The sequence below is a fragment of the Patiria miniata genome, unplaced genomic scaffold (genome assembly GCF_015706575.1).
Source record: "Patiria miniata isolate m_02_andy unplaced genomic scaffold, ASM1570657v1 HiC_scaffold_10, whole genome shotgun sequence".
In the NCBI taxonomy this organism is placed as follows: Eukaryota; Metazoa; Echinodermata; class Asteroidea; order Valvatida; family Asterinidae; genus Patiria; species Patiria miniata.
The window spans coordinates 9306315-9327118 of NW_024037048.1; the positions used below are offsets into that span (position 1 = coordinate 9306315).

Consider the following 20804-nt stretch of genomic DNA (forward strand, 5'->3'; position numbering starts at 1 on the left):
ATCAGCAAGGTAGTGATGTACTTGGTGCGGTCCTTCTCCTGGGCTGTATAGTGCTTCTCAAGGGAGCTCTGGTCTGAGTCTGCACCATCCCTGTGAAGCATCAGCAAGGTAGTGATGAACTTGGTGCGGTCCTTCTCCTGGGCCGTACAGTGCTTCTCAAGAGAGCTCTGTTCTGAGTCTGTTCCATCCCTGTGAAGCACCAGCAAGGTAGTGATGTGTACTTGGTGCGGTCCTTCTCCTGGGCTGTATAGTGCTTCTCAAGGGAGCTCTGGTCTGAGTCTGTTCCATCCCTGTGAAGCACCAGCAAGGTAGTGATGTACTTGGTGCGGTCCTTCTCCTGGGCTGTATAGTGCTTCTCAAGGGAGCTCTGGTCTGAGTCTGCACCATCCCTGTGAAGCATCAGCAAGGTAGTGATGAACTTGGTGCGGTCCTTCTCCTGGGCCGTACAGTGCTTCTCAAGAGAGCTCTGGTCTGAGTCTGTTCCATCCCTGTGAAGCACCAGCAAGGTAGTGATGTACTTGGTGCGGTCCTTCTCCTGGGCCGTACAGTGCTTCTCAAGAGAGCTCTGGTCTGAGTCTGTTCCATCCCTGTGAAGCATCAGCAAGGTAGTGATGTACTTGGTGCGGTCCTTCTCCTGGGCCGTACAGTGCTTCTCAAGCATGTCAAGAGAGCTCTGGTCTGAGTCTGTTCTAGCCGTGAGAAGCAGTCCTTCTCCTGTCCTTATAGTGCTTCTATAGTGCTTCTCAAGAGAGCTCTCTGATGTGAAGTGAGCTGGTAGATCTGCCATCACCTGGTCAAGAAATTTGAATATTGTCAATTTGGGAAAAAATGTTTGATACTGATTGAGACATTTACTTGTATTCATTATTAGCTATCCTGCAAATTCGAGTGGAACAAGGTTAAATAAAAAATAGGTTAACCAGTTTGCATCGGATAACGTGTACACAAACCAAGATTTTGCAGTATTCGTAGCAGTTGACAGATGAACAAGCAAAGATAGATGAGTCCTATCAATACAGATGTCAAATTGGTTCAAAAAAATCTTGGAGTTTTTAAGAATAAATTATTGTTTCACTGAAGAAGAAGTGTCTTTGCTCCCTTATTAGTCCCATCCTTGTAGATAGGATAGGATGCCTAGTTATATATCTTTGATACAAACGAATCCGGGAAATATAAATTTATAGTGACTTGGCATCATTCCATCTTGCAAGGTGACAGAAGAAAGTCCTGAATAGCGCCCTCTACTCCACCTCACCCGGCCGCAGCATTACATGACAAAAACAATGAAACAAGCCCATTGGTTTTACTTTAAACATGCCTTAGACCTTACTCCATATTTTTTATACAATTTCCTTAAAACATAAGTAGTGACTATCAAATGTTATTAATATCACTCAATCTGAAAATATAAAGAAAACAAAAATCCCCCACTTGCATTATTGTCCATTCAGCCATAAAAAATCGTTGTGCGTCAATTTTGATCTGTTGAGTAAATTTCTTTTTTTCTTTAAAATTTTCTGTAGCTACAACAGTGCCCTTTAGTGCTGCACCGCCTCAAATATTTAGCACTAAGGAGCACAAGGGCAACAAGGCAAATGATAGGGCACCAAGTCAAATGATGTAAGCCCATATGAGAACTCAAACAAACAAAGCAGTACCACTTTGCTATTTTTTCCCAAGCTTGGATGGTACAGACAAAGAATATTTTCTTAAACGCATCACTAGTTTGAATACAATTTAATACCAAATTAGTGACTCTCAACAGTATAGTTATGAACTCACAGTCTGTTTGTTTGATGACGGAATTTTTGTTACAACTTCCACATGGTAGTAGATTAAAAGGCGACTACAAAATACTTCAGTCTTTGTTAAAAAAAAAAATAGGTGACTTGATCAAAGTTAGTTATTGTACGAGTGTGATTAGGCCTAAACCTTTTTTTTCCTGAATCTTTTTCTTAAAGTTGCTAAACGAAAGCTGTAATCGCGAACAACAAATCTGTTGGTGAACACACAATTGTGTGTTAATTTGAATTTGTTGTTAGGTTTTTCAAATAGACCTACAAACGCTGTAGTATAATAGCTGATTATGCTTCTTACCTCTTTACAAAAAATTGCTGATCCAAATGCGTTGCAGATAATGTTGGGATAATATTCTGGTTGTTTACAAGTTTTGTTTGGGTGGCTTGATTTGGTCGATCTTGTAGCTTGGATCATGTCCCTCGAGCCAGTACGTCAGGCTTTCACCTTTGCCCTGAAATAAAAGAAAGGAAAAAGATAAGAGATTGGTTGAAACAGTTATCTCATGTTTCCTTTGAAATATGATGGACTTGAGAATTTGCAGCAGTGAAAATTGAAGGAAGGGTAGATCATTTGTCATTTGTGTTTTTTTTTCCCATTTGAAGCAACAAAAGTTCTCAAAATCTAAAGATGGGTGCTTAACAACTACCCCAAATGAAGTTAAAGATATGTGAATGCTATGTTTTCAGAGGAAACAATATTCTACGATCTCAATTTCTATTCAAAAGTTGCTGAGACACGTTTGTTCTCATTCAGCTGATTGAAGCTTTGCAATGTTGCACACTAAACCGCTGAATGAGTCATGTCAACACTTGTGCACACCCATTCACCAGTTCACAGATTAGTCCGATCACAAACCAACTACTAACGAAAACTCCCAAAAAATGTGTCATTTGACACACTATTTAGAAATGGCCTTCTTTTATTGTGTTCTTCACAATGACAGCATGTAATGCCAGAGAGAATAATTTCACAGGCAGTCTGACTAGCTGTACTAAGGGTTGTTTTTTATTTTTATTGTAATTTTCCTACTTGGGTATCGATCCTTTAGGCTGGACTCTGATGTTCTCATAGAGCTATATTAAAGTACAAGACTTGTGATACATGCTTGCGACTGGACCTGTGATGTACTTGTGACTAGACTTGTGATGTACTTGTGACTAGACTTGTGAAATACTTGTGACTGGACTTGTGATGTACTTGTGACTAGACTTGTGATTTACTTGTGACTGGACTTGTGATATACTTGTGACTGGACTTGTGATTCACTTGTGACTGGACTTGTGATGTACTTGTGACTAAACTTGTGATGTACTTGCCACCAGACTTGTAATGAACTTGTGACTGGACTTGTGATATACTTGTGACTGGACTTGTGATATACTTGTGACTAAACTTGTGATGTACTTGCCACCAGATTTGTGATGTACTTGTGGCTGGACTTGTGATGTACTTGCCACCAGACTTGCGATGTACTTGTGAACAGACTAGTGATGTTTTTGTGACTGGGCTTATGATGCACTTGTGACTAGACTTGTGATGTTCTTGTGACTGGACTTGTGATGTACCTGTGACTGGACTTGTGATGTACTTGTGACTAGACTTGTAATGTACTTGTGACTGGACTTGTGATGTACCTGTGACTAAACTTGTGACGTACTTGTGACTAGACTTGTGATGTTCTTGTGACTGGACTTGTGATGTACCTGTGACTGGACTTGTGATGTACCTATGACTAGAGTTGTAATGTACGTGTGGCTGGACTTGTGATGTACTTGTGACTAAACTTGTGACGTACTTGTGACTAGACTTGTGATGTACTTGTGACTTGGCTTATGATGCATGTGTGACTAGACTTGTGATGTAATTGTGACTGGACTTATGACGTACTTGTGACTGGACTTATGATGTATTTGTGAATGTACTTGTGATGTACTTGTGACTAGACTTGCGTTATACTTGTGACTGGACTTGTGACTGGACTTGTGACTGGACATGCGACTGGACTTGTAATGTACTTGTGAAGTACTTTTGACTGGACTTGTGATGTGACTTGTGATGTACTTGTGACTAGACTGGTAATGTCTAGTGTCTAGTGGTGCGCTGTGTGGCAGCACCCTCTCGTTTTTGCTCCGCAAAAATTCCGTTTTTTTGCGTGTTACGTCTTGTTTTGTCGTATTGTGCCTTTGTCATATGTTGTGTGATAATTAGTGAGTTTTTAAGACATTGCAATACAGCAAATTGTTGGAGGTTTTGGATAATGTGACTGTGTCGTCATTTGGGCAAGTCACGTTGCACCACCATGTTACGCTACACCGCACAACAGTTACTCAGCATTGGAACCATATGATGAAACAGACTGGAGCAGTAGGCACATTACCAGCGAAAGTGTGGTCTACGCTGAAGTTGCATGGTCTATGCAATAAATATATCAAGCGGGGTACCAGGGCTGGAATTACTCGCCAACGCCCCATCAGAGTCGTGGTTAACTGTAGAAATATGCGGCCTCGAAAGCAACAGCCGGGTGTCTGCGTGAGTAACTTGGTGGCAATTAAAACCAATAAACTTAATATACCTACCCTGATGAATGCGAACGCCAGAACTTTGATTCCAAAACTTGATGAGTTAAGTGTAACACTAACTGAACATAAAGTCGATGTGTGTTGCATAACAGAATCATGGTGTCCTACCAGTGTTCCTGATAGCGTCCTGTTGTTAGATCACTATCACCCCCCCCCCCCAATAAGACATAACAGAGACCATACATCAGGTGGAGGGATTGTGTGCTATGTACATGCCAACATTCCATTCTCGGTGCTCAGGAATTTAGCTGAGGAGAACGTCGAGTCTGTCTGGCTTAAATTGCAGCCCCAACGTCTTCCGCGGCAGTTTAATGCCATTGTGTTTGGAGCTATTTATCAACTCCATAACGTCAAAGACAAGCATAATCATATATGCTGGAGCACATATACACCTCGCTAGACAGTGTAATGAGCTTGCACCCATCTGCGGGAATTATTTTAACAGGTGACTTTAACCGAATGCCAGATGCTATCCTCAAACGCAACTACAAATTGAAGCAAATCGTTAAAGGGGCAACACGAAACAATGCGCGCCTGGACCTGATATACACTAACATGAGCGATGTGTACTATGAACCAACAATTGAACCAGCGCTTGGTCTGTCTGATCATCAAGTGGTCGTTTGTCAATCCAAGCCATCATTTGCAATGCAACCTGCCAAAAAACTTTCACGGGTTATTAGACGCTTTCTCCCACGTGCAAAAGCAGCATTCAAAGATGAGTTGCAGGAGGTGGACTGGACTCCATTGTACCAGTGTATCCCTTGCTCAGATAAATATGACCAGTTTGAAACAACCATCGTATCCCTTGTAGACCGGCACTTCCAGTGGAAGCAAGTCACCAGAGTAGAAAGTGAAAAACCTTGGGTCACAGATCGTTTTAGGGATTTGATAAAAAAGAGACAGCGTGCTTGGCACGGAGGACACCAGCCCCAGTATAGGTACTACAGAAACAAAGTGAACAGGTTGAGGAAGTCGATTCGGAAACAGTACTTTCAGGCAAAAGTTGATCTTCGGACCTTAAACAAAGCAGAAATTGGTGGAACGAAGTAAAGCCACTCAAAGGTGAGAAACACGACTATAACCATTGAAAAACCTTGTCGACAATGTTGCGCATGGTGATCAGGAAGAATTTGCCGAATTCGTGAATTCTTTCTTTGCATCCATCTCATCCGACCTACCTCCGCTAGAAGCACCAGAGTCTCACAGTGAAGATTTAATTCCTACTAAGTATGTCCTCACAAGTTCGGCGGTTGAGAAAGCACTGAAGTTGGTGAGAACACACAAGGCACCTGGTCCTGATCAGATTCCCAATTGGATCTTGAAAGATCACACATCCATGTTGGCAAGACCCGTCTGCTCCATCTTTAATGCTTCGGTGGCCCAAGCAACTCTACCAAGCATCTGGAAGGCTGCTGATGTTATCGCCATCCCGAAAACGACTCCACCTGCCTCAGTAGAGAATGACTTGCATCCAATCTCCCTAACCGCCATGCTAGTAAAGATTCTTGAGGTATTCGTGTTTAAATGGCTATGGGAGCAGTACCAGCCGCAGTTACATGTAGATCCAGTCCAATTTGGTAACGTCCCAGGCTCATCAACTACTTGCGCTCTCATTGACCTGTTGCACAACTGGTACTCTGCCACAGATCAAGCCAAGAACATGGTGTGTGTCCTTTTCCTCGACTACAGCAAGGCATTTGATAGGATCAACCATGTGATTCTCATCGATAAACTGGAATCTCTTCATGTTGATCAACTCATCGTCAACTGGGTTACAGAGTTCCTGCGACACGGAATGCAGTGTGTTAAGATCGGCACCTGTAAATCGCAGTGGACTGTCATCAATGGTGGAGACCCACAGGGAACAAAACTTGGGCCATTGCTTTTCATCATGATGATTGGAGATCTTCAACCCTCCCTGCCCACAGTCAAATATGTTGATGATACAACACTGCACCGGCGGCGGAACCGGGGGGCAGAGGGGGCAGTTGCCCCCCCCCCCCCACTTTTGAATGGGTAGCTATTTTGCCCCCCCCCCCCACTTTTTACCAGGAGCGATTTTAAAAAAAACAGGTTAATTAAAATGATGCAAGAGGTAAAAAAAGATTTCTGAACACGTGTCTCATTTATAGGGCCCTATTAATAGTATTATGTACAAGAATGTATCTTTTGCTCAGAAAATATTGGTTAAAGTGGTCAGAAATTGCCTCAGATCGCACCACAGAGCATCTAGAATCCAAAAAAAATTTTGGGGCCCTTTAAAGCGGGCCCCTAACCCCACGCCTCAAGGGCTTCGCGCTTCACGCTCGCATCAGTTCTGATCAAGGTATGTTCCCCCACTTTTGAAAAGCGAATGACACCCCTGGTTGGGGTTGAAATTTTACAATAGGCCTTATAACTAAGTGAGCATGGCGAAACAAAATTAGAAAAATGATTCGAAAAATAGGGATATACCGTAATTTTCGGAATATAAGCCGCGCGGTGTATAAGCCGCAGCACGCAAAAATCTGCAAATTAAGATCTGAAGTCGGCGTATATAAGCCGCCTCCAAAAATTCTAGTCAAAAAGCTCTGAACCAGTTCCAGTTACACTACAGAAGCTATAAAAAGGGCCACAAAATTTATATCAAATCATTTTCAATCGATACTCTTATAAACAAATATGGAAATTGATGATGAGAAATAAACACCGGGAAGTGCTGCCGGCTGCCCCGTCCCGGTCCCCGGCCTTAAAAGTTAGTGCATGGCCGGCCAGGCAGCCTAGCTGAAATAGTGACATCGCCAGATGAATCCAAAATGCAGGAGTCGGTACAGGAGGTGATTGATTGGTCTTCACATAATGACATGCGGATTAATCCAAATAAAACTAAGAAATGGTTATCAGTTTCCGTAAACATGTGCCGTTAATTCCAAGCATAAACATTGATGATCATAACATTGATCGTGTGAAACAAATGAAACTGTTAGGGTTGAACATCAGTGATGATTTACCATGGGAAACTCATGTTAATGCTGTGTATACGAAAGCTGCTCAGAGACTTTATTTGTAAATGCAACTTCGTAGGGCAGGTCTTAACCAGCTGGACCTCTGCAAATACTCTTTTGCTTGTATTAGATCCATACTTGATTATGCATGCCAGGTTTACCATAGCAGCTTAACTAAAGCCCTGTCCGTACTGGACTTTTTTTGGTCAATCTAACCGAGACTATGGGTACTTTTCCCATTTTAAATCCAGTGCGGAAAGCCTAGGACGTTTTCCTCGTGGTTACTTTTCCTGAGTCCAGCGGTTACTTTTACTGGCCAACTGCTGCCCAGGAAAACTTCCCAAGCGCCAAGGAAAACTGACCAGGTCACTTTTCCCGAAACGATAAGTCCAGTGCGGACAGTGCGAGTCGGTAAAAGCGGCTCAGGAAAGCGTACATCCAGCCCGAGCGCCCTGTATGTTATGCATACAGAGACCGCAGGAACCTGCAAGAGCAGTGGCGGAACATTTTGTAGAAACACGCTGCGGTGTATCATCAAGTCCGATCGGTAAAATCTCGTTAAAATATATATTTCAACGGACAAATACATACACAGAGAGAGAGAGAGATCACGTTCTGAGAATTAATTTGCGGAAATTCTCTTTCTCCACCGATGCATGTTATTTTCTACGATCCAAATTTGTCCTGATACGCTACTGTAGTCATGCAGTGAACACCATGGTCCGGTACCGTACGTAGGCCGTAGTCACTGGTTCCTGGCCCACATCATAGCTTCGATTCTGTAAGCATGCGATGGAAACCAACGAATACTGATGGCACTGCTGCCGCACGGAACATCGTACAGCAGCATGGCTTCGACGACGTGCATCACAAATGCGTCAGAATTATAGGCCTTTTCGTCAAGATTTAGCGTGTCAAGATGAAATAATATCATGTAAACGATTATGTTGTGCATGCAAATGGCGTGTGTAATATTACTGTGCGTATCGGCGGCTGAAAATGTGATCGGCAATTTGTTTTCTGTGTACGGTGACCGTGAGTCATGATTATACTGACACTGTGACAGCTCGGTTACTTCTCCCACGCGGTCTGGGTAAATTTTCCCGTGTCGAAAGTCCAAGTGCGGACAGTGGTCACATTTGACCATTTCTCATTTTACCATCGTCTCGGTAAAACCTTGCAAAAAAAAAGTCCAGTGCGGACACGGCTTAAGGAACAGTCCAATTTGTTGGAATCCATTCAACGAAGAGCTTTGAGAATTATTATCCCTGGTAAGTCTAATGCAAAGGCAATGGAGCAGGTAGATATTCAAAGTCTATATGCCCGCGCAGGAAGTCACTGTGTGAGCAGTTATTCGCTGACATGTCAAATCCTAACTTTTCATTTGCTCGAAAAACACCAGCCTGTATCGTATGCATTAAGGAACCAGAGACAGTTCAGCCTGCCTTTCTGTAAAACGAACAGACTAAAGAATAGTTTCATTCCCTGGTGTCTTTATAATTTACAGTCCTAATTGTTAGTCACTTTTTAGCAATGTTAAGTTGATGCTGATGTTGATATTAATGACTATTTTAGGTTGAAGTGTTTTTATATCGTGTGAAGTTACCTGTGAATGCATGTGTGTCTAAATGATTTAAATATGTATTATAACTGAAATGTTTAGTTTTTAAATTTAAATACTTGTCATGACCGGTGGAGCTCTGTTAGTCATGTTCTAGGTATATGTGAAAGTATGTTTCCAGTAACTTGGTTACTTTTAGAAGCTTTTAATGTTTAATGTGCATTGCTATTTAAAAGGTTTAATATTTCAAACTCAAATGTAATTTAAATATCTTTCAAAATGTTTTTAATCCAACCATTTTAGATGCTTTGGTTGCTAATAATAATAATAATAATAATAATAATAATAATAATAATGTACTTGTGACTGGGCTTATGATGCACTTGTGACTAGGCTTGTGATGTACTTGTGACTGGACTTGTAATGTACTTGTTACTGGAACTGTAAAGTACTTGTGACTAGACTTATGATGTACTTGTGACTGGACTTGTGATGTACTTGTGACTAGATTTGTGATGTACTTGTGACTGGACTTGTGATGTACTTGTGACTGGACTTGTGATGTATTTGTGATTTATCAATCTTAAGTATCTCGGCCACAAGCAAAGACAATGATCTTACCTGAGTGAATACCGATGCGGAGTTTGAGTTTCTCATCTTGTTTGTGTGGCATGATCAACTATCAACGCCCTCCAGGAGATGCCATGCAGTGGAGGCGATCATACCAGCATGACGGCTGCCATTATGGATCAGTAGGCAAGAGACCAACATGTAGGCATCGTCGATGCTTTCAACCTTGGCAAGATGTTATTATTTAACACTGGTTAATTTTGCTTTCAGACATTATCATAGAACATACATATTTGCGTGGTTTTTCCCTGAACTAGTAACCATGGTAGCATCAACTTAACCTCTGAGTGATTGTCATGACTACGCCTGCGAACAGCCGAGTAATGTTGACAATGATAATGCAAGTGACTCTTTGTAATTATATCACCGCACCCACAGATTCTGTGTTTTTCAGTGGCCGAGAGTGTGCATCACATAGTATTTGCTATTTTCCGTCTACATGTACATGGCTAAAAGGACTATATGACACCTTCCATTTTAATACTGACTACTTTGAGTGGCATAATCAAACTAGCCTCCTAGACCTGTTTTATAATGCCACTCAAAGCAGTCAATATGCAAGACTACAAATTATAAGCATAGCTTGTAAAGTACTCTGAAAGTAAAACAGATCTAAGATGGTAGAATCAAGTTAAGGGGTTACGGGTTAAGTGCTTTCTGTCAATGTATTGTTGATCATTTCATGTTTGCATATTAACCATAATAAATGAACTTGGATAAGTGTATTAAGTATAATCTATTGCAAGTACTCTTTAAACTAACTTCCTGTGATATGGCACGTTTGGCTTAACCAGTTCACATCAGACAACGTGTATGTATACAATGTACACGCAAGGTTTTGTGGTAATCGGAATGGATGATGGATAAACACACAACAAGCGAGGCCCGAAATGTCTGTCAGTTTCCCGCTTGCAGCGAGATACCCGTAGATGACAGCCTGAAGCCGTCTGGCATCCAGATTCATGAAAACAATCCCAAGTCTTGGTCTTGTCAATATCAAAATAGTCCAGCGCAAACTGGTTAAAACAATCTGCTGAGTCATATGAAATATTTACCTTTTAGACGTCATAGTTGGAAATGATGGCGTTGAACAGCGTGTACAAGGCATTCAACAAGTTAACAACCTGGAAAGTTAAGCGCAAGATGTAAAGGGTAACTTTGGTGACACTATTGGTTTGCAATTATTTTTGGTGCTACTGTAATTGGTGATTTGGCCGCTGTTGGATCCGGTTGAAATAAATAAATAAATAAATAATCTGAGTAGACAATTTGATCAAATTTGAGTGCATTTTATGTTTTGAACTTAAGCCACCTTTGAGAATATGATTGAAAAGTACTAGGCCCTACATGCCCTAGGTGCATGTATATCTAGGCTGATTATAAAGATTACGTGCACAAACAGCAGATTGTCCCTTTTTGACAACTTTTGAGAGCCCTAGTTGGAGAGACGCATTGCGTGAATGTACTGGTACGCGCCCTTTCGTGTAATTATGTCATCATGCCAATGTTTGTGTTGGACATTCCTCACTAAATATTTGCCTTATTTATATAACTGTAGCAAAATGCTTCCATCTTCAAGTTAAATTTATTATCATTGCACTTCCGGTTACACTGGAAGTAAAGGTCAAATGGTATGCGCCCTGGACATGCTGGAACAAAATATTGCCAGTAGCAATGTCTGAAACAACAAAAAAATGAGACTGTTCCATTATAAAGTTATAGCCTACATGTAATTAAAAGTAAGCTCTCAAATTTTCATGTTAACCTGCTTGTAATTTGATACCAGGTGATGTCATGATGACATCACAATTTCTTTTACATCTTCGGACAAGGGTTCAAATTCCATCTGGGTTTTATCGTCATCACGTGAACTGTTTGGAAAAGATGTGGTTCGTTTTGATTTTGAGGCTTCTGTCTGTAATTTAAATTCACCCAACTTTGACCTTCCAGTAGACCCGGAAGTAAAGGTCGAGCGAGTTCACGTAGGAGAAAACCCGTAAAGAATTATTGTCCAGCAAAAAAAAAAAAAAAAGAATAATTATTACCATTTCAAAAAGGTGATCGGGTCGTACCCGATCAAAAAGTCCCCAAACATTCAGTGTGATGAATCCTGCTGTTGACAGATTTTCCACTTTTTTTTGTCTTAGTTTTATTGTGCTGAGCATAAAAATCGGGCAAGAAAGATCTTTTGCTGTTACTCCCTCAACCGTTTTAAAGTACAGTTAGAGCATTTTCTCTTCAAATATGAAAAAGTCTTACATTGAAGGACTTTGAGTCTGTTCCATCCCTGTGAAGCACCAGCAAGGTAGTGATCGATGTACTTGATGCAGTCCTTCTCCTGGGCCGTATAGTGCTTCTCAAGGGAGCTCTGGTCTGAGTCTGTACCATCCCTGTGTAGCACCAGCAAGGTAGTGATCGATGTACTTGATGCAGTCCTTCTCCTGGGCCGTATAGTGCTTCTCAAGGGAGCTCTGGTCTGAGTCTGTTCCATCCCTGTGAAGCACCAGCAAGGTAGTGATTGATGTAATTGATGCAGTCCTTCTCCTGGGCTGTATAGTGCTTCTCAAGGGAGCTCTGGTCTGAGTCTGTTCCATCCCTGTGAAGCACCAGCAAGGTAGTGATCGATGTACTTGATGCAGTCCTTCTCCTGGGCTGAATAGTGCTTCTCAAGGGAGCTCTGGTCTGAGTCTGTTCCATCCCTGTGAAGCACCAGCAAGGTAGTGATGTACTTGATGCAGTCCTTCTCCTGGGCCGTATAGTGCTTCTCAAGGGAGCTCTGGTCTGAGTCTGCACCATCCCTGTGAAGCATCAGCAAGGTAGTGATGAACTTGGTGCGGTCCTTCTCCTGGGCCGTACAGTGCTTCTCAAGGGAGCTCTGGTCTGAGTCTGTTCTAGCCGTGAGAAGCAGTCCTTCTCCTGGGCCTTATAGTGCTTCTATAGTGCTTCTCAAGAGAGCTCTCTGATGTGAAGTGAGCTGGTAGATCTGCCATCACCTGGTCAAGAAATTTAAAAATTGTCAATTTGGGAAAACATGTTTGATACTGTAACAAAACAGGGGTATGTGACTAATATCATGTCTAGCCTCAGAAGCATCATGTCAGCCCGCGCGTTAAAGCGCGCGATACTGTTGGGCAACCAATCAGCATGCGCGTCCTGCATGTACACTAGGCTGATGGGCATGTCTGGCTATGAATTATGCAGGTGTGTACTGCGTGATTGAGTGCATGATAGCGCACGGCGACCAATCAGCAGCGTGCGTCCGGCATGGTCTGGGGTGATTGCCTCGTGGCCTGGCGTGGGATCGGGACTGCTGTGAGAGACTTCAATGAGTAAACTACTGGGAGAGACCGCGTTGTGAAACAAGCAATTATCGAGCAATCTCGTGAGCGTTTACTGAGTTACCCTGGTTGGACTGGAGCGGGAGAAAGCCCCAGCGCGCCTGGTGTGATCGGTCAGTAAAGCTGGACTTCGTTGTTTACATCCCCCTGTGCATTTTAAGGTCTTATCGGATAAGATTTGGGGTGGATTGTTGTTAAGAAGTCGGATATTTCAGATATACATGTAGGGCCTGAGTTAAGATAGTAGTGGGACTCGGAGTAAATCTGAAGGTTGGGGGAACAGTTAGGCTTAGTTCAGACTTAAGGATTGTCTTCCGTTGTTTGTGCCATTTGGCGTAGCTGCGGTATAGCTGCCCTGTGAGTCCGTTGGCTTGTTTTCCCATTGAGAAAATAGTGTAGCTAAGATTGTTCGGAAGGTCTGTCTGCCGTTGATCTATGCCCATTGGCGTGGCTGCGGTTGATGCAGACTTGGACAACTGAGAGCTCGCTTTTCCTGCTGGGGAACCCGCTTAATGTGACTTTGTGGAGGGAATTGCATGCCGTTGTCCTGTGCAACTTTGGCGTAGATACGGTTGATTGCGACCCTGTAAAGTCTGTGAACCCTGAGTTTCCCGAAGGTTTACTGGGTTAACGTCAGGGGACTATTATTATCATCGGGTGGGTTATAACGTTACTACACTACCCTGTGTGTGTAATTCGCTGGTCAAGCAAGTAGCAAGGACTGTGTTGTAGTGTATACATCTACTCTGTTATTGTAGACCTCATTAGAGTCATTTTGTGCAAAGTGAAAGAACACTAGCCCGTTATTTAAGTCAGTGGTGCAGACGACCACTTTATAAATTACATGTAGGAACCCCTAGAAGTATAGGTGAGGTATACCCAAGTGAGGTTTACCTTACGTGAATAACCCCGCTCAGCTGTGAATTATAATTGTGCAAGTTAATCATAAGGGAGTGCAGTTGACCCCTGTTGAACCAGATGTTTATAATTGTATAAGCTAAAGGGTGCAGTTGACCCAAGAGCTGTACGAAGGTTATAATTGTATAAGCTAATGACAAGGGGTGCAGTTGACCCCTCAGCTAAGAGCGAGGTTTACTAGTGCTTATCTAACAGCGAGGTTTACTAGTGTTCATTATCACAGCAAGGTTAACTAGTGATTGTTTTAAGAATGAGGTTTATCAGTGTTAATTCGAACACCGTCCGAGGTTGACCTGGATTCATCAGAACTGTGAGGTTTATCATTGTATAAATTATTGAATGGTGACGCATTGACATTATAATTGAAGTGTGCTAAAGGAATAAACTAACTGATTAACGTCTTGGAATAACTGGTTACTGTGAAGCTTATGTAGTCCCGCTCTCTGTTGGATAGATCTGAGTAAGTTAGTCCCCTCTTCTGTCAATAAAGTCAAGTACTTAATCGCAGATCGGTGGTACATTTCCGCCAAACGAACAGCCCCTAGGCTTAGTCCGCCGTTCTTTAACTATATCCCCCCTTGCGTCAGGGTAACCGCTCATCCTTGTGCGAGGTTAATAAATATTTTTGTGGGTTAAGGCCAGGTCCAATTCCATCCTTCAATCAGGTCAGACTGTCGGGTCACCTAGTTATTCCCGCCACAAAGGGTGTAGGCCTATAGCTCGTTTCGCCACAATACTGATTGAGACATTTACTTGTATTCATTATTAGCTATCCTGCAAATTCGAGTGGAACAAGGTTAAAACAAAATAGGTTAACCAGTTTGCGTCGGATAACGTGTATACAAACACAGATTTTGCGGTATTCGTAGCGGATGACAGATGAACAAGCAATGATAGCTGAGTCCTATGCATACAGATCGTCAAATTGGTTCAGAGAACTCTTGGAGTTTTTAAGAATAAATTATTGTTTCACTGAAGAAGAAGTGTCTTTGCTCCCGTATTAGTCCCATCCTTGTAGATACATGTACATGTAGGATAGGATGCCTGGTTATACAGGTATCACAAGTCCTAAGTTCCCCCCAACATTATTCTTAATTAATGAAATAGAAATGCATGATTTCAACAATATAACAAATGCAAATGACAGAGGACACTCTTCTGCCGATCTTGTGAGAAAATGATAGAAATCCAATCACGCATACCAACACGAAGCTCATTTGAATGAAAAAAGTGCCAATAAAAAAAGTCTCAGTACACAGCATTGCTCCAATGTACCGTACTGGTTTGAGTGATCCTGCAAGGCAGGGTAGACTTTCATTAATTAATAACTTTACCTTACAAAAGTTTCCTTGTTTAAAAGGATGTTTAACTAAACAAGACACAATCTTGGTAATCTAACAGGTAGGAGCGGAACGATAATATGCGCAAGCGTACAAGTTCAAGTACGTACCCCCCACGGCGCTCTCCGAGCGATCGCGATTGAACCGAAAATGACTGCGATCATTCTGCGCGTGTGCACGTTTCAAGTGTCAGGTTGGCTCAGTGCGGAAAGGGCATATTTTTCATCATTTTTGCCGAAAAACGGACAGAATCCACCGATGTTTGTTTGGTGCACATAACGTGAGTATGTCATGAGGTATTGTACGGAGTTTAGGGGCAAACTGTGCAGCGGTTCTGTGGGAAAATGCTTGGTTGGGATGGACGTTTTTGTACTTAGTTGGTGTTTTGTATAGCAAACAGTCATAGTGGGGTAATCTGCCTATGAGCCTCATCATAGTTCTAGGAGTACTCAATTCATACTAGGATAACTGAGATTACAACTTGAAATTAAAAGGAATCAAACCAAAGAAGCAGTAGGATCTGAACCAAAAACTTTTCAATTCATTCAAGGGTAACTAAGGCTACACCTTGGAACAAAAGAGGAATCGAACCAAGGTCAAACCTAGCTGGAGTTACCCAGCCCTGAGTTTTATCATTGGGTTGTCATCTAGGGCTGGAGCGTATTTTTCTCGTAACGTGTAGTATATTCAAAAATTTTTGGAAAATGTTCAATTTTGTCCCCTTTACACACTAATTGCAACTGCAATTCACCCCAAACTTGCCTGGAATAACCATTACACAGGTCCTTGAAGTAAAAAACGATCCACGATGAAGATTCAGCCTACAATTGCAGTGAAAACAGGAGGAATAACCGCTAACTTGACAACCTTGCCGGATTGGCCAGGACTGCTATTGGTTTGTGCACACAAAAAAATTGTGTACAATGAATGGCGGTCGATTAACAGGCACAGAGAGCGATCGCTGTCAACTACTCGGTTTGCCGGCTGCGCTCTGTTGGCGCATGACGTCACGCGGAAGCGTATGACCCGATGACTGTTTCATGCACTATTGGTTGCGGTTCCAGTACCAAAGCTGTGATGCGAGTGGTAAACCTTATATTAGTGCATGAAACAGTCATCGGGTGTTACGCTTCCGCGTGACGTCATGCGCCAACAGCCAGCGCAGCCGGCAAAACCGAGTAGTTGACAGCGATCGCTCTCTGTGCCTGTTAATCGACCGCCATTCATTGTACACAATTTTTTTTTGTGCATAAACCAATAGCAGTCCTGGCCAATCCAGCAAGGTTGTCAAGTTAGCGGTTATTCCTCCTGTTTTCACTGCAATTGTAGGCTGAATCTTCATCGTGGATCGTTTTTTACTTCAAGGACCTGTGTAATGGTTATTCCAGGCAAGTTTGGGGTGAGTTGCAGTTGCAATTAGTGTGTAACGGGGACAAAATTGAACATTTTCCAAAATTTTTTGAATATACTACACGTTACGAGAAAAATACGCTCCAGCCCTAGATGACAACCCAATGATAAAACTCAGGGCTGGGTAACTCCAGCTAGGTCAAACCCATGTACAGGACTCAAACTTGCTACTTACTTTAATCATCAATGATCTAAGTCAGCACAACTCCGTCAATGAGTGGAGGTTGATCCATGTCTCAATGGTGTGCTCGATTGATTGCCTCGTCCACTGCTTCGTTACCACCCAAATAACTCCCCAACCAAGAGAACTGGTTGGTTGATTTTTATCAGCTGTTGAGCAAAAAATAACAGTAATCAGTAATCATAGGAAAATGAGACATTTTCTGTCTTTGTGCAGTTCTCTCTTGAAGGCATTACTAGTGTTCAAAAATTACCAACATTCAAAAAGGTGTCATTACATTGAGAGAAGTCTGCTTTAGGTTGACAACATTTTTTAGCCATAAAAAAAAAATTGATTCGAATTTGATCAAAACAAAACAGGGGCCCTACACTATACATGATCGCCAAAATGATGATACTGAGTGATACTAACAACATAAATCTGGGACTGCATGCACTGAGAATTAACATTCCCAATTGTGTTAGGAAAATAACTTACAGCATTTTTTTCTTGACTCATTCGTGTCCAAAGACCTTTATACACACACACACACACCCACGTGTGTAAATGCCGGCAATCGTGGACGCCCCATTGTCCCTAATCCTCTTTCCTTTCCTTTTTAGCGACAGCTCTCATTGGTTTTGTACACGATTTGAGATCGTGGACGTTCGGTCAATCGTGGACATATTGTTTGAGCCCACATTCTTTTGTCCTACGCGTCGTCCACGATTGCCGGTGTTTACACACGCACCCACACACACACACACACAACGTCGGTGCTACCTACATTATGTGGACGTCTTTTGTTCGGAAGTCCACACTGCGTATGTAAGACAAGCTCACAATCGCAGAAGTGTCGTCAGCTCAGGATGCAACATTTTTTCCAGTAAGGCAAACACTGACATCAAGGGAATTTGTCTACCTTGGGAAAGTTGGTTGACTTCCCCCCTGCACCGCCGTCATGACATCCGAAATGATGCGATCGGCGATGACATTGGCTATGGCTCATCCAACAACAACATCGATGATCACCCCCACGTCATGCACGTGAAGGTTTGCTAGCTACACATGCCAGAGGTAAACGCGAGTTCATCCAAAGACTCCTCAATATTCCAAAGGAACGGAGAGACAGAGGTTGTACACCATGTCTGCAGTCCTATGAATATTAGAAATATGATAATGAAATAAGAGCATGAAACTGGAGTGGGAGGGTCTCAACCAAAGACCCACAATCACAAACGCAGAAAGGTAATTAAACAAACTACAACATGTGCACACCAAGCAAGACAGCTGCGTGTTTGGCAATTAAACTGTGTTTGGCGCCCTCAATATTGAGGGCGCCAAACACGTTTCATTGACTGCACCAAACCATTGTGTACACAGTCTGAGATCAATGGCACAAACCACCAAAGACATAAACGCAAAAAAAGCAAGCTGTGTAGAAAACATGTACCTGTGTTTCCCCAAGAGTGGATCCAGAACACAATTGTTTTGGGCTGGGCGAAAAAAACAAAAAGTGATTCCAAAAATTACGGCGTTTGGAATATACAACATTTGCAAACACCAAGTTTTTACGAAATACCTCACTAGGATCTTGGTTAATGACAGTCTAAAGCATCCTGTAAAATTATGGCACTTGGTGTGAAGTCATTTTCAAGAAAATTGTATTTTTGTATAAATTTCCAACGGTGGTCGGCCGACCACCGTTGGAAAACCTAACTATTTTTCAACTACTGCTCCAAATTTACCATTTTGTTCAGTCAAAATTTTGTTTGCTATTGGTTACATGTTCATGAACGGGTGCAGCCCAGCTAGACTGGTTCCCTGACCTAACAATTTTCCGGCATCTATAAATTGATCCATTTCATCTTTAGTGGAGTCAGGGAACCAGACTACTTGAACGTTTTTGTTTTCTTGGCTTTTTCAGCATTTTCGAACACAAAACTTCAAACATGTCTGTGTAACAATATTTGATCTATTATACTAACCCCTCAAATAGTTCATTTTTAAAAATAACAGCAAAAGCCAATGATGTACATTCCCTTTAAGGGCCCCAAAAAACTTTTGGATATCTAGATGCTCTTTGGTGCGATCTGAGGGAATTTCTGACCACTTTAGCCAACGCCAACGTTTTAGGAGGAAAAGATGGTGGTGTACTCAGTGCCTGCCTGCCTTAATTGCGACGTCACATAAAAACAAAAACAAAAATGTTTTCATTTTGAAAAAAAAAAACACACTGTCGCGACATATAAAAAACCGCATGCACAGGGCGCGCCGCCATTTTGAATTTCGATGGCTTCAGACCTTTCAATCGGCCCCATAGAGTGATATTTACACGTGATAATTGTGTCACATATCGTGTTAAATAATGTATTTCTAAGAGTTAGTGTCTGGATCCGTGTGTGTTGTCCACTTAAAATCGCATGGTCTTTTACGCCATTTGAGCACACTACGTTGCTTTGTTTAAATAAATGTTATTGTTTGACGATTTTTCTTCAAATTAAAGAGAGTTATGTCATATTATCATATTGAACAAACACACTAAATGTCAACTTAATACAGCAAGTATTTCTTGAGTTATTGTCCGGAAAGTGTGTTGTTTATGTTCTGGGAAAGTTGACTTCAATTCACCTGGTATTTTAAGCGCTATTACAATCTACATTGCTTTGTCTACATTATTTTTTTTATTGTTTGACGATTCTTCTTTAAATTCAACAGAAATCGGTCACATACAATGTTTAGAAAGTGTATGAAATGTCAATTTAATGCAACAAATATTTTTTGAGTTATTGTCTGGAAACCGAGTGTGTGGTTTTATTCTGGGAAAGTTGACTTAAAAGTGCCTGGTATTTTACGCATTCAATACACTAAATTGCTTTGTTTACATTATTTTTGTTTGTTTGACAATTCTTGTTTAAATTAGATAGAGAGGGGTCACTTATCATCTTTAATGAGCGTATGGAATTTCACTTTCATTCAACAAATATTTCTTGAGTTATTGTTTGGAAACCAATTGTGTTGTTTTTGTTATAGTAAAGTTGACTCAAAATCGCCTAGTATTTTACGCTCTTAATACACAACATTGATTTGTTTATTATTTTTTTTTTATTGTTTGAGGATTCATCTACAAATTAACAGACTTGTTTTATATATCACGTTTTATCAACATAAAAAACTGCAATTCAATGCAAAAAGTAATTGTTTGAGTTATTGCCTGGAAGCCAAGTGTGTTGTTTTTATTACAGTATAGTTGTTTTCAAATCGGCTGGTATTTTACACGTTTTACAATCCTACATTTCTTTCATAGGCGTCGCGAGGGGGGGGGGGGGCAAGGGGGGCACTTGCACCCACCCCCTGGAAAAGCAAAAAAGAAAAAAGAAAAAAAAAAAAAGAAAGTGAAAAAGAGGCACGAAGACAAAGTGGTGTAAATTTAATGAGTTGGGGGGGGGGGGCAAAATGTCCCTGTCCCCCTCTAAAACTGACAAATCGAGATTGTGTTGAGAAATACAAGCATTGTTTGGCAAAAAAGATTGTTTTGCCCCCCTCTAGAAAAAATCCTGGCGACGCCCATGATTTCTTTGTTTATATTATTTAAAGTGTTGGATGATATTCCTTCAAATTCAACAGAATGAGGTCAAATATCATGTTTAACAAGCGAATGATATGTCAATTTGATGCGACGAATGTTTCTTGATTTATTGTCTGGAAACTAAGTGTGTTGTTGTTGTTATAGTAAAGTTTACCAACAATCACCTGGTATTTTGCGCGCGCACTACACTAAATTGTGTTGTTTATTTTTTTTTCATTTATAACGATTCGTCTACAAATTCAACAAACTTGTATCAAATATCACGTTTAATTGTAATTAACGAAATTGTAATTAAGTGCAAAAGGTATTTCTTGAGGTTTTGTCTGCAAACCAAGTATGTTGTTCTGCAATAGTAAAGTTGACTTAAATTCGCCTAGTATTTTACGCGCTTTACAATCTACACTGCTTTGTTCATAACTGTTTGACTATTCTTCTTCATGTCCGTAAATTTCGCCGTAATTTTACGGACTTTGCGTAATTGCAGATATTAAT

The 20804-nt window shown here is 41.4% G+C and overlaps 1 long non-coding RNA gene across 1 annotated transcript; it reads right to left on the minus strand.

Annotated features, from left to right (window-relative positions):
- Positions 1-12490: 12490 nt before the first annotated feature.
- LOC119737411 lies at positions 12491-17994 on the minus strand. The gene is made up of 3 exons (XR_005272377.1): positions 17646-17994; positions 16739-16893; positions 12491-12550 (listed from the first exon to the last, which is right to left on the minus strand). It is a non-coding gene; the product is annotated as an uncharacterized LOC119737411 (long non-coding RNA).
- Between the last annotated feature and the right edge of the window lie 2810 nt (positions 17995-20804).